Genomic DNA, 19,059 nt, shown 5'->3' on the forward strand with positions numbered 1-19,059 from the left:
ATGCGACATTCCGGCTTGGTACACTTAGCAATGTGGATAAATCATAGTACCATGAGTACAGGGTATTTAATTTCTTGAAAACATTTCAGACTTCCGTTTGTTCTGCTTTAGAGAGTAGGATGATGAAAGAATCAATGTCTATCGTTTTTAAGTTCTTGTTGTGTTGGTGAAGATTTAACAATATCATATTAATCAAGTGTGGTAAAACAAATATCTTTATAAGAGCAATCTCCAAGAAGATTCACTGTATGTTTTAAAAATGCAGGATCTGAAGGTTTCCCCTTACTACAGTGATAATCTTATATTAAAGGACATTCGAATTTCTAAGGAAGATTTTTTTTGTGATAAAAAACTGTGTTATTCATAATGGCGTTTTAAGCCCTATCCATACTAACATACACATGAACACACAAATAATGAAAATTATAATAAAATCAAAAGGTTTGGTCCAATCTCCTTTAATTTCCGACCCAAAAGTGTTTTGTTGTTAATCTGACAAACACTTTCTAGTAAATAGTTGATCATGCAACGATTATTCATGAGATAAGTTGGGTGATTAATTATTTTTCTAGCCGAAGTTAGCTATGAATAGAAGCCTGCCAGTTAAAAGTTTTCGTTTGTATCTGAATAAAATATTTTGTTTTTCGTTCATGGTTTTGTACATAATACATGTAATAAGGATGTTTGCTTTCTCTTCTGAGTTGTTTACATTAGTCGTTTCGGGGCATTTGTAAGCTAACTATGTAATGCTATGGGTTTTGTTCATTATTGAAAGCAGTATTGCAATCAATGCATGTCGACTTCTTTGTAATACATGTCATTTGGTCTACGGTGGAGGGTTGTATAAGCCAGGATAAAAGACACTCTGCTACAGCTATTATTTTGAAATAAAATATTTCATGAGAATAGTCAAATGAAAATAATTATTATGGTAAAAATATTGGAAAAGTGTTATGACAGTAATGATCAGACGTAGATTACTACAGGCAGCTTGCGTGGAATCGTTGGATATGTTTTATGTTGTTATTTGCATAGATTACAATACTGAAAAAAACTCTACCAAAAAAAAAAAGAAAACAGCCCATAGCTACCAATGGGTCTTCAACAGCGAGAAAATTAATTAAGAGCATCTTACTTTATCTATTTTTATGCCGCTCAGTCTTTAGTTTTCTATGTCTAGGTAATTCCATTATATATTAACCGGATGATTAGCGTTTTTTGTTTCTATGTTTCGTGCCAATAAATGTTATGTTCGAAGAGCGTTTGAATTTCTTCCTTATAATAATTCCTTAATAATTTGATAAATTATAAAATTATCAAAAAACGGCAGGTATGTGTTTATTGCTTAAATATTACAAATAATTATGCCACATGGTACATAACATTTACGACAAAGAGCTAATATTGATCAAATAGGTGGCAAAAAGAGTGACGAAAGATACCAAAGAGACAGCCAAACTCAGAAATCTAAAATAAACTGACAATGCCTACCTAAAAATGAAAAAGACAAACAATAGTACACATGACACAACATAGAAAACTAAAGAATAAACAACACGAACCCCACAAAAAACTAGGAATGATCTCAGGTGCTCCGGAAGGGTAAGCAGATCCTGCTCCACATATGGCACCCGTCGTGTTGCTTATGTGATAACAAATCCGGTAAATAGTCTAATTCGGTAGGTCACATTCATGAAAGGGAAGGGGATTGTAGTTACGACGTAAGGAAAATATCCGATATCATTTGTGAAACGGTTATTTCATAACGGTCAACCAACTCGTGATGGCGTCCGTAAAATGTACGAAGGGATGCTTTCAACTTCACCATTTGGAACTCTTGTTTTAATAGCTTCCTTGTGAGCAGCAACCCTCTATCAAGAAAATCATGATAGGAAATGCAAGCACGGGAATATCGTATCAAAAAGTAAAATCACAAAAATACTGAACTTAGAGGAAAATCAATTCAGAAAGTCCATAATCACATGGCAAAATCAAATAACAAAACGCATCAAAAACGAATGGACAAGAACTGTCATATTCCTGACTTGGTACAGGCATTTTCAAATGTAGAAAATGGTGGATTAAACCTGGTTTTATAGCGCTAACCTTCTCACTTTGATGACAGTCTCATCAAATTCCGTTATATTTACATTGATGCGTTAACTAAACAGAAACAATAAATAAAATAGTCAAAACATGGGTACATCAGTCATCATCGTATAACAATTTTAAAAGGAACAATTTAACAGAACACAAAAACATCTATCTACAAACACATTAACTGATTTGTGTGGCTGACGTCAGAAAATTTTATACGTCACATAGATTTGTCGTTCAGTGTGCATACAAACAATTTTAAAATTTACATAGGCAATGTTAGCATATAGGGTCAAAAATTCAAAAGTATGTAAGAATAAATTTCAGAAATAGACCGAGATTGAAAATAGTCCAAAAGTTATATATAGAATTTATAAGAATCCACAAATAGGTAATTCCACTACGCGAATGAATGATTTTGACGTTTATGGTTCAACGTATTTTGTAATTCACAATAGAAATATATCATAATGACATAAAATAGAACAATATCATACTGACGGGATCTTTTTAAGTACAGAGTCACGTTATAAGAACCAAAGAAATACAAAAAGTCGCATATACAAAACACGCCACCAAAAACTGAAAGACAATACAAACACATTGACGAGATGTATAAGTACCGAGCCACGTCAAACGGATATCACATAAAACCATTCAACAGTAAAAGTAATTTTAATAATAGAACAAAGGCAAATGAAAGAACTATAAAACACGTTGTTAAGATGATAAACAACATCAGTACGCAGAATCTATACATCAAGACCATCGTGTATTATTTGTGAAGTTGATACGGAATATTTATCAACCAGGTCTTGGTACCTTCCGATTAACTTTTTTAGAAAAAGGACGAGACGTTCTTTGAAATTGGGAGATATATACCCCGTATGCAGGTGCTGCTGGAATGTTGCTACTTAGAAATGGAAAGTTTACAATTGGAAAGCTGAAATTATCTCTTTTGTCGTAAAGTTTTGTTTTTAACCGACCCTCATTGTCAATTTCTAGATGTAAGTCAAGATATGAGGCTGACTTAACTGTACCTGTAGTATCCTTTATCTCTAGTTCGATGGGATAGATGCGTTCCACATAGTCACCAAATTTTGAATTATTTATTGAAAGAACATCATCTATATAGCGGAAAGTAGAGTTAAAGGGTATTGCTAACTTCTTGTCTTTCTTCCTAAGAAGTTCCGGCATGAAGTCAGCCTCATAATAATAAAGAAACAAGTCGGCAAGTAGAGGGGCTCAGTTTGTTCCCATTGGAATGCCGACAGTCTGTTGAAAAACACGTCCTCCGAACGTAACAAATATGTTGCAAAGTATCATGTTAGGTTTGGAGAAAAAAGAGTGGGGATTGAAAACAGTGAGTGTGTCAAAGAGACAACTATCCAAACAAAGGAAACAATTCATGAGAGCTATGACCCTATGACCTACAGCATAACCAAATCACCGTTCTTATATGTATTTGATAGTTGCCAGAAAACTCAAAGCAATACTGTAGTTAAATGATAAACAATCCGTGTGTACTGATGTTTTCGATCGGTAAACTAATGTCACCTATATTTGGGAACTGTAAGGTGTTTTTTTTAGTTAAGTGAAAAGTGTTTTATGGGTTGCATTAACGCCTAGTTAAATACAAAAATGTTGTAGTGTAAAAAAAGTAAATAATACTTCATAAATTTGTAACATGCGTGTCGCGTATATTGATCTAATATCATTAGGAATAATCAAACACAAACTAAGTCAAGGATGCAAAATTATATGTGAAGAGCTTCGTGTTTTAATAGAACAAACGAAAAATCCACCTATTGTCAACTGTGCTTGAACTATATATGATGGAGAGTTGTCTTATTGCCACGCTTACTTACGTATTACTATAAGACGTGTCACGGTACTTATCTATCCCAAATTATTTGGTTTTGATGTTATATTTGTTATTCTCATAGGATTTTGTCTAATGCTTAGTCCGTTTCTGTGTGTGTTACATTTTAATGTTGTGTCGTTGTTCTCCTCTTATATTTAATGCGTTTCCCTAAGTTTTAGTTTGTTACTCCGATTTTGTTTTTTGTCCATGTATTTATGAGTTTTGAACAGAGGTAAACTATTGTTGCCTTTATTTACCACATCTTCTTATATCTATGTATAGTATATTGATAGTATATTGTAACACACAATATTGAGATTAACCACTAATTTACTACATATGGAGGAGGAAAGTAAATCAAACCAGCCCTGGGAAATCAATTCGTCAAACATCAATTATTGACAACACATTTCCCTCCATTATTGCCAACACATTTTCCCGCCATTATCTATGCATACAACCACGTTCCAGTCGATAGAATAATTGCATGGAAAATATTTTCATAAATTAAATGATTTGATAAAATATTTATATTTTTCTATCGTTGACTGTTTTGTATTGATTGTTATAACACTAGTTTATTTTCATTGATTTTGCAGACGACATGAAGATTTTTAACTGGTGACATATTTGCCGTATAAATCATCTAATTGTGGTAAGTTTATTTAATATCTTTTTAATGTCGTTATCTCGGTGATAAGAAAAAAACATCAACAAAGGGGAATACTTCTAGTATAAATAATTTGCTAGAGTACTTATTGCTGTATTTCCTCTCTGTATTGGTATTATATCTGCATTGTTGTATATTCCATAACGTATCAACAAATTCCTATATAAAACATACTGCAACTTTACGATATCAATATACATATATGTGTAACAAATGTAATTCAAGAAGACCTTCAACCTTGATTTGCAACTTGTTAATATCGACAAAAAGGAAGTAGTTTAGTAGTTTAGCTAGCTATAAAACCAGGTTCAATCCACCATTTTCTACATTTGAAAATGCCTGTACCAAGTCAGGAATATGACAGTTCTTGTCCATTCGTTTTTGATGCGTTTTGTTATTTGATTTTGCCATGTGATTAAGGACTTTCCGAATTGATTTTCCTCTGAGTTCAGTATTTTTGTGATTTTACTTTTTTCATAGTATTTAAGGTTCAGTATAAACACGTTTTGCAAGTAAACATTTTCATTATTATCGTATAATTTACTTTACCTTTAACATGTTTAGCATTATCTATTTTTTAATTCAGTCTGATATTATACTATTTTATCAAAAATTGCAAATATTGTTATCATCATTAATTTTTTTTATATATGCGATCAGACAAAAAATACATCGTCTATACTCGGTTTTTGAGTATGAATTGATTTACACAGGTCTATCTGCATATATATTTATATTTGTTTAAAAACATAAACAAAATGTTGCTATTTTTCATAACGTGCTGCTCGGTTTCAGCCAATGCTCCGAGTAGAAGGTTGTATTTTGATTTATAATTGGTTTTTTTTACACACTGTGACTAGGATTGGGAGTTTTCTGACTAGCAAATATAACACATCTTCTTAGTTCTAAATACATGATGGGATATATTTTTCGAAACTTTATTTTATGATATTTCCTTGATCGCAAAAAACTTAAAAAACAGTGAAGCAACAAGGGTTCTAATTTGTAAGGTTACAGTAAATTTCTTGAAAGTGTATTGACGTCATTATGATCTAGTTAAAGGATATAAAATATATCTGTGACATTAAAATTCGTTCAAATATATTGTTTGTTTGAATTTACTTTACAAAAGTTTTATGCATAGCAAATGTATATAACCTCTGTCCTACTTATAGGGTCCATGCGATTTCCTTTGTCTTTTTTGTAACCTTGATTTGTATTTAATCTACTGCTGCCTCAATTTATCAAAAGATTTTAAAGTCTTCAAGGCAAACACATATTAAAATTGAGAATGGAAATGGGGAATGTGTCAAAGAGACAACAACCCGACCATAGAACAGACAACAGCAGAAGGTCACCAAAAGGTCTTCAATGGAGCGAGAAATTCCCGCACCCGGAGGTGTCCTTTAGCTGTATTTTTACAATTTGGTTTTACTTTATATGGAGGTAACAATTGTTCTTGGCTTGTGAACAACCATTATTTATTTACAACTTCGTCTGTTATAACTTAATCTCTTGTGCATGTATTCTATTGAATCATAACACTTAAACTTCTGCTTTGATTTGTTCATACCTTTAGCGCTTACTATAAATCTATATTATCATAAACAAAGTGATACTATATGAATTGAATATTAAACAAAAGCACGATAATGTGTTCTTAATCAAATCTTTCAAAATTCTTCGTAAGATTTTAATTACACTATATGAACACAAAGACAATGATGTACGGTGTCTTTTTCAATTACATTTTACCACAATATAACGACATTTGAGATTTCTATAGAATTAATCTGTTGAAAAGCAATCATTAGTCCTTCAAGGAATCAAATCCATTAGAGCTGTGTGAAATGAAACAAGCCATGTGATTAATTTATCTCAGCTTTGATTGATGTACGTGTTCTAGCTTGATTTTTATAAGTATGTTTTGTAATTAAAATTAAAATATCGAACTATTCTTCAAGCCAACCTTTAAACATGAATATGTGACCTAAAAAAAAACCCAAATATTTATAAATTATGAAAACGTATTTCACAGATAGGGAAAAATACCAAATGTAAAAACTTACCAGTGATATGTTTTGTCACTGGTTTTCACATTCATTTTATTATTTAATATTCATGCACATTTGACGATTTAGGTCAGCTGATCTGTAATGGATATACAGCTGATCCGTAATGGATATACATGATTGGTTACGCTTAAATATTAGAATACGTATGAATCGGTCACATGATGTTTTAATTTAAGCCATTATTTTTTTTAGGTTTGACAAGCTATAAAACCAGGATTCACCCACTATTTTGTCTTAAAATGTACCATACCAAGTCAGGAATATGTTATCAAATATTCTTTGTATGTTGCCGTTTGTTTTTATTGCACGTATAGTTGATGTGTTTCCCTCGGTTTTAATTTGTAACCCGGATTTGTTTCATGACTTTTGAACAGCATTCTACAACTTTTGTGCGTTTATCAATGGGGACAAATCTGGTCTTGCCCTTTTTGGAGTTTTAGCCCCCCCTCATGAAACACCTTGATACGTATCTCCTTTATTTATTTTTTGGAATAAATATAACTTCTGTTAGCTTTCATTGTGATAATGAAGAAGTGATATCAGTTTATCATGACTGTACGATGACGACCAATTTATTAATATTGACGATAAGGTATGATATTTATTTGATTTGATGAGACTTATGTTATAATATACTTTTGTATTTTAAACTGTAATTTTTTATACGGCAAAATTTATTATCATAACAAGTGGGGATAAATGAAAAGCTCATACGTAATGAATTGAATCAAAGTATGGATTTATTTAAATACCATATCCAATCACAACTAAAAAAAAAACACTTTTGTTAATAAACACAAAAGATACAAATATGTTCATAACAAAACATATAAAGCACGCACGTAATGAATTGAATTTAACTATGGATTTATTTGCAGTCCTTATTTAATCACAGCTACAAATAGAAAGCACTTTTGTAAATAAATATGTTCGGAACAAATAAGTTCATCGAACACTATATTTGTTAACGTCCATTCATAACATAAATATTCATATATGATTTCTTTTAAATATATTACAGGTAAGGTTTATTCCTCCTCGTGCCATGTGAACAGATTCTATCTCATGATAAACAGGTTAGTACATTCAAATATAACAGTTAAACATGGATGAAGCATGAAAGAAGATAGATAAAAATATAAAATTACTCCATTTTTACGACAATTATTAGACGCTATATTTTGCAAATGTTTTGATATACAGTACTAGGTACTGCGGTGGTGGAAACAACCTATTGTTCTTGGTTGTAAAAGTGTAATTTCCATACGTTCGCCTGTCGATCACAATCAAAATAGATTTATTTACCTAACCTGTTATGACCGCAGAAACCTTGAGACCAGTTTCACTGGTTTATAAATTTCAGCTTTAGATGTTCTTTATACAGTTACATTCCAATTGTTTTCTAAATCAATGCTACATTCTTTGATTATTCAAACATCTAAGTGTTGTATTTCTGTTGTGTCGTAGTTCTCCTCAGTGTTAGTTGGTAACCCGGATGTTTTTTCTCAATCGATTTATGAATTTCGAACACCGGTATACTAATGTTGCCTTTATTAAACTACATTACTGTAGCATATTTTGACACTGCTTCTCCAAATTATGTGGCTGTTTTATTTGCTCATTCATTAACAGGGATGGGCTACTGAAACGTCAACATATTCAACCGCTCATATATTAGTAACGATTTCAATGAACACAACAGTTTAACAGTAACAATCACGAATTGGTTGATTAATGTCTCAATTTAAGAGGGCCCGCGGGTCTAAATCAATTTATTTTATTTAACATAGGATTTCGCTATATTTTTCCATAAATGAACTTTATCTTATACTTAATAGAAAAATGAAATAAAAAAAAATGGGGTCACCGTTCATTTACGCTCACAATCTGCCTTCGAAAGAAGCATACATGGTTGTTAATGTCCTTTTTTTTCTCTCTCTTGAACAAATAGGAGAAATAGCGGTAATATCGAAATAAAAAAAGAACTAAATTACAGAAATCGCTTAAATTTTACAATTATTTTGTTTATTCGAAAACAACAATAAAAAGTATAGGTCACTGGTGAGTTAAAAATAAAGGCAACAGTAGTATACCGCTGTTCAAAACTCATAAATCCATGGACAAAAAACAAAATCGGGGTAACAAACTAAAACTGAGGGACACGCATTAAATATAAGAGGAGAACAACGACACAACATTAAAATGTAACACATTTAAAAAAAGATATATCACATTATTCATTTGAGAAGACAATATACTTTAAGAACCTATAATTGCTAAATCATCGTTCTGCATGTTATAAACCACTGTTTACTTCCATCGCCTTTATATATGGCGGTAAGTTTACTCATTGGAAGCTATACTAAATCTTCCTGTTTTGTTACGGCCGCCTGTTTGTTGTAGGTTGTCTGTGTCTATACTTTTTTTCCGGATACTTAGGTGTTGTGGTTGTTTCGTATGTACTCTCTGATTTTTTTTAACTAATATCAAGTTTTTAATACATTATTGATATATTTGTACGGTCAAAACTGTATTTGAAGGTCTTACGTGGAAACTGTTAAGTACGTTTTATTCTAAAACGGGCATTGTGATCTTTACATCATTTGAAAAGCCATGTTTAGCCTTTTAATCAATGTCTAGACTTATCAATTGCGGTAAATTTAGTTCTGTTCAGATGAATAGCTTCCAATAAACTCAGTACCGTGCAGTAGCTTTTCTGTGAGCAAATAAATACTACTTAACAGTTTGAACGAAAAAAGTAAAATCACAAAAATACTGAACTCCAAGGTATTAAAAAAGAAAGTTCCCAATCAAATGGCAAAATCAAAAGTTCAAACACATCAAACGAATGGATAACAACTGTCATATTCCTGACTTGGTTAAGGCATTTTCTTATGGTTTTATAGCTAGCTAAACACGTATATGACAGTCGTATCAAACTCCATTATATTGTCAACGATGCGTGAACAAAACAAACAGACACAATAGGTTAAATTGTCAAAAAAAGGGGTACACTAGTCAACATTATGTTATCATCTTAATCACTATAAAAACAACAAATGTAACGAAGCAGCACAAAAAGGCATACATCACATTTAACATCCTCATTTTGCTTATGTTATACGCGAAAACTGAATGTAAATATTTTCCTTTTAATAGCAAGGCAAAATTACCTTGTATTAGTTTTTTTACAATAATTCATTTGACCGACATAATTTCGAAAAAAATACATATTGCAAAACATTTGATAAGAATACTACGGGTTTGAAAATCTTTAAATAAAAGTCAAAGATAATGTCCATCGGTTCACCTCAGAGCAGACACTATGTATAATAAAATTGAGAATGGAAATAGGGACTATGTCAAAGAGACAACAATCCGACCATAGAACAGACAACAACAGAAGGTCACCAATAGGACTTCAATGCAGCAAGAAATTCCCGCACCCGGAGGCGTCCTTTAGCTGGCCCCTATACAAATATATATACTAGTTCAGTGATAATGAACGCCATTTGTTGCCCAATAATGTCACATAATATACGTCACTAACGTGAATAGTGAATATATTGTAAATATATTGCCGTTGTTTGGTTTGTGTTGGTTTAAATCATAACAGTTTGATTTTTATCTTTTAGGTTGGTACAAAGAATAGCAAAGAAATGAAATGGATGAATAATGATTACTTTATCAAAATGATTTGGTTGTGGACGCCATTGTTTGCCAATTTAACAAAAGTCAATTCAACAAGGAGTAACAATGTCAAGTACGACGTAATGAACGACCAATCAATGGACGATTCAATTATGACGTTACCAACACAACCATCTAATTACGATCATCTGTTAAAAGTTCGTCTGCTGGCGCTCACAACGTCTTCCATTTCCATTGAGTGGAATTATGAAGAAACTGTGTTTCGTAATAAAACATTGCTCGGATCAAAAGTCGAATATTTTATAAATAGTGGTAAATTCTCATCCGATATGTTACAACCGCATATACATTCTTTTACGTGTGATCATTTAAAAGTTGCAACAAAATACACCATTTGCATTTCTGTGTATTTAAGTGAGCTTGTTTATTTAAAGGAGGATGATTCAATTGTTTTATCAAAATGTTTTGGAGCTGAAACTATACCATACATTCGTAATGATTCTATTTTAGTTCTTATTATTTTACTTTCGTACTATCTTTTTATGGGAATGATAGGCGTTTGTCAATGGAAGAGAAAATGTCGTATGCAGACTTCTAAAAATAGACGAAATGAGATCGTGCATAATACCGAAAATAATGTAAACAGTAATTCGACTATGCGATACCGTGAATTGGAGGAGCGACAACGATTGACCAATCCAGTATGTTCTATTGAAGAATCACGCATTTAAAATAGTGCGTCGTTTATATCTCCTCAGGGTAAACCAGCTTACAAGTAATAATATATAGTTTCGAAAAGCCATTTGTATTCGATTTCTGACGTGATAATATACACAATGTGGTATTTAATGAGTAAGGTACTATTTGTTGGCCATTTAATTTGGAAACGCAAGTGATGTTTTTAGAAATGTACAAATATTGACGTTTTTGTATTGGACTATATACTCAAGAAATCCAAGATATATGAATACAGTCCTTTTTTTAAACTTCAACAGAAAAAATTCCAATTTTAAATATCGATTACTTGGCTCGTTTTCATGTAAATAAGGCTAGTTTAAGATGTACTACTTTTGGTAAGTCAAGAATATTTTGTGTGCAGTTTGTAATTAGTATAGGAAATCGTAGTATCATTGAGAATATTTTATCTTGTACGTCTAGTCTTGTTTCATTGACTTTGAGAGTGTGTATCATTTACACGATAAAGTTTGCAATTTAAATTTTAACATTTATATCATAAATCAAAATTTGATACAGGTGAGGCATAGCTCTGTGTCAACAGTTTTTTAGTACACAAATTAAAAAAAAAACTCTTGACACGTTTTATTGTTTCCTTTATTTTATTAATAAAATATCAATATCATGTACAAACTTTTTCTTAGAATCAATTTATTGTTTAAAAGCTTGAATTGCTTTTTATTGAGATGATACAAATCTGATTCATTGACCATATTAAGTATTCAAGATTGAATCATTTCATTAAAAAAAAACTATTCTGTGTGGATCAAATGCCATTGTTAAAACAAAAAAGCCAACAATGGTTATATATTTGAAAAAGGGAGACTAGTTTTACAATTAACAACAATAGTACACATGAGTTCAAGTTTTAAATGACCTCCATTGACCTCCACTGTATAGGCTACATTTGCCTTGGGATCTTACTCGAATGTAAAATAGATGTAATCAATGCATAAAATAACATTATATAAATATCACATAGCTGAGAGGGTGATAGAGCAGATTGTTACCCCGAGAAAAACATTGTCAACCGCGGCGAATACTAAGCTTTGTATTTAATTACTTGATGTAAATTCAAGTCATTGTCTTTTAAATCATCGAATTTTGATTGGTCTGGACGAGAGGATAACATTAAAAAAAATTGTCACCAGCTCAGCCATGTGATTTAATTAGCACCCTGGTATTAGCCAATCAAAATATGGCATTTTAACGTGAAGTATAATAAAAGTAAATATCAGCATGTATTGACTGAGATAATTGACACTGTACATGATGATACGATCAGCGACATATATGACAATCAGCAGGCAGATAAATATATATATTACAACATAGAACAATAAACAATGTACTAATATTTTTATATTGTCTATAATCTATAGGTGTCGTTGTCTCTTACATATTATTAAATATATTAAAATAAATTGCAGTATTAAAATTAGTGAAAGTAATTGGTAATAGTTTTGTTTTGTATAAATAGTTTGCTTTGGAATATTACATTTCTCCAAACGGATATGAACAGTTATGTAAAATTTAAAATCACAAAAATACTAAACTCCGAGGACAATTCAACACGGAAAGTCCCAAATCAAATGCCAAATTAAAAACTAACACACATCAAACAAATAACTACATTCATATTACTGACTTGTTACAGACATCTTCTTATGTAGAAAATGGTGGAATAACCCTCATTTTTAAACTAGCTAAATATCTCACTTGTTGGAACGTCACGTCAAATTCGATTATATTAACAAAAATATGTGAACAAAACAAACAGACATGATACATAAAAATGTCAATAATAGGGGTACGTACAGCAATCAGCATTGTGTAATATTCATAGTCACTAAAAAAAACCCAACCATATATGTTTTAAAGAAACACAAAATGGCCTATAGTCACAGCATATTAGCAAATATTACCAAATATCAAAGACAAGAATACATAAATGTACCATAATACAATAAAACAATGACGATATGTATAAGTTTAGAGCCACGTCATATATGTATCAAAGAAACATAAAAAGGCATAGAGACAAAACACATTAGCAAAAATGAAAGACAAGAATACACAAATGTTTTACAATAGCACCATAACTAGATGCACAAAAACAGAGGTACGGAAAACGTACTTAAGAACACGAAAATGGGAAAAGCATTATAAAATAGAATATTAGGTCTTTGGTCGAAACTTGTCGCATGGCAATCCTGTAAAAATATTTAAAAAGAAACAAAATATGGTAAAAAAAGGAGCGAGACTGAGTGAGAAAATGTAACGTTCTTTGTCATGCATGCCTAATAAAACACTCATCATAGATACCAGGGTTGAAATTTTATATTCACGCCAGACGTGCGTTTTGTCTAAAAAAAGACTCATAAGTGACGCTCGAAACCAATATGTTAAAAAGTCCAAACTCATATGAATATATATAAAAGTTTTGCCAAATACAGCTAAGGTAGTCTTTTTCTGAGATAGAAAAGCCTTAGTATTTCAAAAATTGAAAGTTATGTTAACAGTTAATTTATTTTAATTATGAACATATCAATGATTACTCAAGTCAACACAGATGTGCTTACAACTGGGCTGGTGATACCCTCGGGGACTTAAAACTTCACCAGCAGGGGGGCATCGACCCAGTTGTTGTAAATAAACGCAAAAGGAACTGGAAAGGCATATCATACAAGATCATCGACTAGTTGTTTGAACTTTTACTACATTTTGCATTGATTGGACCGTTCTGCGTATTTATACCTTCGAGGCGTTTTATAGCTGACTATGTGGTATGGGCTTTGCTCTTTGTCAAAGGCCGTACGGTCACCAATAGTTGTAAAATTCTGTGTCATTTTGGTCTCTTGTGGACAGTTGTCTACTTGGCAATCATACCACATCCTCTTTTTTTTTTAAAATTATTTCTGCAAAGCCAATTAGAATCCCATTCGCCACGAGTGAAATGTCAGACTGGAATTGTCATGTGACCGTACTTTTATTTGTATAGTTCGTTCTCATGTTGTACTGTTATACCACTGTCCCAGCTTAGGGGAGGGTTTGGAACCCGCTTGCATGTTTAACCCCGTCACATTATGTATGTATGTGCCTGTCCCAAGTCCGGAACCTGTAATTCAGTTGTTGTCGTTTTTACATAAAGAAGGCCGTTAGTTTTCTTGGTTGGATTGTTTTATATTGTCATTTCGAGGCGTTTTATAAGTGACTATGTGGTATGGGCTTTGGTCTTTGTCAAAGGCCGTACGGTCACCAATAATTGTAAATTTCTGTGTCATTTTGGTCGCTTGTGGACAGTTGTCTACTTGACAACCATACCACATCCTCTTTGTTTTTAAAATTTTCACACCAAAGTCTGTCTTTTAATTTAACAGGTGAGCCTACATAATCACATAATAATTTTGTGCCTACATTCCTATATGCTTTATCAATTCATGAATTTCTTTTGGAACCATAATTCCCTAACAAAATTTCAATACACTCCAGAGAAAACAGAATGAAAATATCCATAAAATACCATAATGTTATTGTTAATGTTAAATTAAAAAAGAACATATGTTGCATCGTATTAATGCAATTTTATTAATTTGAATAATGATTGTTGTATAATATTATGTAATACTTCATTGTACCATATGTCAATTTAACATTAAAATGTAGCTATACTATAACTAAGTGAAGTATGACGGTATTAATAGAACATTTTAAAGTTATGTCTGAGAGGAAAATTGAGGAAAATGGTGTAAACTTCTGAAAAAAAGGGTTTTATCAACGCAGAAATGTTATCAATGAAAATAGAGTAACACAGAAAGATTCAAGTGATTTATGTTTGAAACGTGGTGATAAGGTTTGCATTGTAAAAAAAAAATAAATAAAAATGTTTGATTATGGGTTTTTAATTTGGTAGGTTGATAGCATAGACCTAATTTAACGCAAAAAAAAAAACCCTATATAATATGAAACGGGATCAATCGTTATATAACAAAATACTGAACGCAAATGAAAATTCAAAACGAAGGCAAACTTGTTTTTTAGTTTTTTCCGTTTGATTTAAAATCAGTGGACATATAAACCGTTCATACAAGATCATTTGTTTTGAAAACAAGTTTTAAACTAAACAGGCAACCTTCTGTATGAGGACGAAATACGAGTGGCTGACTGAAGAACACATATACCATCATTTGTTGCACCTTTAATTTAAACAAGATTATATTTATTTCATTAATTTTTAGTAAATTTTTCTTGAACAAATACAAAAATGTTTAGGTCGATTAAGATTAAATCAGATAATAACATCTGACCTACTCGTTTTTTTATTTACCGTAAGCATTGGATAAGAACTTTCTTGGATTATTTTGAATTACAATTATACAATTTTTTTAAAGTTATACATGATTTTTTTTTGTAATTATTCTATTTTTCATGAAACATGTGAAATTAAATACTACAATATTCGATACGTATTATAAAAAATAAAGTAATACTTGAAAGATCAATTAAGTCTTAGGATATAATAAAATACAAATATAAATATTACAAATGATTTTGTTTATAAATTAATTAAAAGCTGCTTCTAACATGTCTAACAAAAAAGTTATACAGCATAATGTGTGTTTTAAATATTGGAACTAGTATATGTATGATGATAAAACTTACGAACATAATAAATATAACAATTGTTTTTTTACTTAAACTTGGATTAATACATTGATACCTTTTATATTGTAAATTTACTTTCAAACTTTTTATTAACCCTTAATGAACCTCTGGTTGTAGAAAAATAGTGATATATGATGAAATTGATCTTGCACAACATAAATACAGCTGTATTACTATATTTTGCAAATAAACACAACTTGTTGCAGTTTAAATGGTAACCAGATACTACATGTTAAATTCTCTTCCTGTCACAGTTGGAAGATAAAACATATAGGCGTATCAGGAATTAGAAAAAGCTTTTCAAAATATTGCAATTGTTAAAAAGACAAAAATCTATATTAGGCTTACAGAATCAAAATAACCATTTCGTTACAATATCTGTATAATATACTGATGTCATTGATCTTTTTAAATACCACGATAAAATCTAAAAATAGGGTCATATGTACACGGAGTATTTTGCATTAAAGTCAATATCACAATACAGAGATGTTTAGTTCCTATTGAGACACCTTTTCCAAAAATACAATAATGTAAACCACAAAACTACAAAGTAATCACAAAGACACAATCATATTGCTGTTGCCTTTTATTCATACCGTATAAAAAACCAACAACGGAACAATAGGAATTTGAGTCTTCTTATAAACGAAGCGCCAAATCAAAAGATTTATTAAAATTTATTTTAAATAATATTTTGCACTACGGCTGATTCAAATTTACATCACTAGTTTAGCAAGAAATGTGCAATGCAATGCAATGTAAATTAATATGTTTTTCTGTATACCTTTGTCAAACTTAGGTGATACCAGAATAAAACGATATACAGCATTCTAATTAAAGGTCTCTGTATTTTTAGTTAACCAGAAATCTATGGATACTCTGGTAAGCATCATTATATTACATATAAGTTATATCATAGGATATTATTTCAAACATGTAATAAACAAGTCTTTATGAAAATGATTATTTATCGATATGAATCATCTCGCATGTTTGGTAAAAATTGTTTCCGGAAATAGTTCTAACTTTCCGTTATCATTTTACATATCTTGTATCGTTTTAAAATCTCTTCCTTGTAAGAAATCACGCCAGTCATTTTTATTGATTTACAATATGATTATGAGCTATTCCCAGGTATGTATGTGTGGGAAATGCAATATAGTAAGTTAGATTCTTTAATAATTATATATAAAAATAAGTAAATTTGGTATAATTTTCAATGAGTCACCTCTCCACAAGCGACAAATTGAAACAGAGGTTAACAACTATACGTCATCGTACGGCCTTCAATACAAGCAAAGCAAATAACGCATAGTTTGTTTAAGAGGGTAAACGTTCTTTGTTTAAGTAGAATTCGCCAATAAAGGTTTAGATGCTGTAAATATTAGCAATATTTTCCACCAGAAATCTGTACAAAAATTAAACCTGATTTCTTAAAAAAGAAAGCTACAGCTGTTATTTCTTATACTTACACTAAGTCGATTGCATCCAAGATTTTCAACCACAAGTGGGTTTTAGAAGCCTTTAACATAAAAGATATGAAATCCAAGTCTATGCATTGCTCATGTGCATCGTCGCAATACAATTATAGTCCAGCTGGTCATGTTATTACTAGCGACATTGGCATCGTTACTAATGAAAACCTGAGAGCGTTGTTAGCTAAGGGACCAACATATAGAATTCCCCAGCCCATCAACTGGAAAAAGAACCTCAGGTTACTGATGAATGCAGTTGAGGACTATGCAAGAAAATGAGTAAAGCGCGAACCAGACGAACTAGAACTGGACACTTTGTCTGAATGTATCAAAGCTATTTGATCATGCATTGAGAAGAGGATTAAGAAACTACGATGTACTATGATCACAATAGTTACTTACCTTTTCAAGAATCCGGAGGTTGTAAATGCGTTATACTCTTTGCATGACAACTAGGTCGTTGTTTCAGCAGATGAAACCTCTTATATTATTATCTTCATATGCAAAAACCATTATTAGCAACGTCTCTCTCACAACAGAACTTGGAATAAAGAGAGCAACTGGTATTCTTTATCACGGGTGTCATTCGGTTTATCGAGAGAAATGGGCGTGAAAGAATATCTAACGGCGGTCAAGTATTGAGAGACGATCGTGAAAGTTCTGGTAACGGATCGTGAAAGGCATTTAATGTACATTTTAGTTCTGAATCTTTGAAAAAATCGCTAAATTTTCAAAACGCGGAACAAATCCGAACAAAAAAATATGTCTGTCAAAATGGTATAACTTCTTCAACATAACTGTCAAAGAAGATAAAGAAAATATGAAGTACTTTTTGAAAAAACACAAAAGGCGCAATGCGTGTCTATGAAATTAATTACAAATAACACGCTTTGTGTACCTATAATGGTCATATTTCAGAATATCATGATATATTTGTGGTCTATCTGATAGTACAGTAAAATTAAAGTATGTTCTTCCATTAAAAGCGTTAATTTGTTTATGAAAACCTTGAATTTCTTGAATTTCCATCAAACTTGATCGTGAAAGATCAGGCAACGTATTTTTTCGATCGTGAAAGAAAATGCGTGACCAGACTTTATACTAGTAATCAGAAATCAGTATTTCTTTTACCATTTAATAAATCTGCAAGCGGTTGAAGCCTGTAACTATTTTGATAAGGATGAACATTAAAGCTATTATCTTTTTTTTCTATTCAACACTTAACCTCGAAAGTTACAAAAACCCAACTAATAACGTGTCTAAATAAGTGTGAACGATTCAGCTCTTTGAATCGGTCTAGTGCACTTCACTCACACAAACACTAGTTAGCCAATAATATGGATATGCAACGTTTAAACCAAAATGTTATCAATCAAACAAAAAATCATAGCAAAAACAGCACATTTCATGTGTAATATTGGATTGAACGATAACCAACATTTTGTGCAACAGAACTTTTTAAGTTCTTTATAAACAACACAGATAAGGATTGATTTAACTTTATAGTACATATTATAGAATACCAAGCGCAAATGCTGTAATGTCTTGATTGCTTTACTTATGATAGTATATTTATTGAACGTCTATAATATAAAGGGTTTTACTAGAAGTGTCAAATGCGCTTAAGATTATCAATGTTTCATAAAAAAGGTCAAGGTCAGATGAACCATGCCATACAGATCTCTACAAATATCCCGTACACCAAATTAATGTGTTCCGATCTTTACAGTGCCTTAGAAACTGACAAATGTAAAAGTTGTGCTTGGCCAATTAATTCGAAACATAAGGTCAAAAGTATATGAACCCTGACCGACAGCCAGACAT

General features: G+C 31.3%; 1 long non-coding RNA gene across 1 annotated transcript in view; it reads left to right on the forward strand.

The window, feature by feature from the left end:
- The window catches only part of LOC143056388 (uncharacterized), a 72,505-nt gene extending 59,962 nt beyond the window's left edge, over positions 1-12,543 (forward strand). Inside the window, exons 2-4 of the long non-coding RNA XR_012972318.1 lie at positions 4,561-4,616; positions 7,728-7,782; positions 10,342-12,543. This is a non-coding gene — a long non-coding RNA (uncharacterized LOC143056388). The remainder of the gene's footprint in view (positions 1-4,560; positions 4,617-7,727; positions 7,783-10,341) is intronic.
- The last annotated feature ends 6,516 nt before the right edge of the window (positions 12,544-19,059 follow it).

Source organism: Mytilus galloprovincialis, chromosome 13 (assembly GCF_965363235.1).
Source record: "Mytilus galloprovincialis chromosome 13, xbMytGall1.hap1.1, whole genome shotgun sequence".
In the NCBI taxonomy this organism is placed as follows: Eukaryota; Metazoa; Mollusca; class Bivalvia; order Mytilida; family Mytilidae; genus Mytilus; species Mytilus galloprovincialis.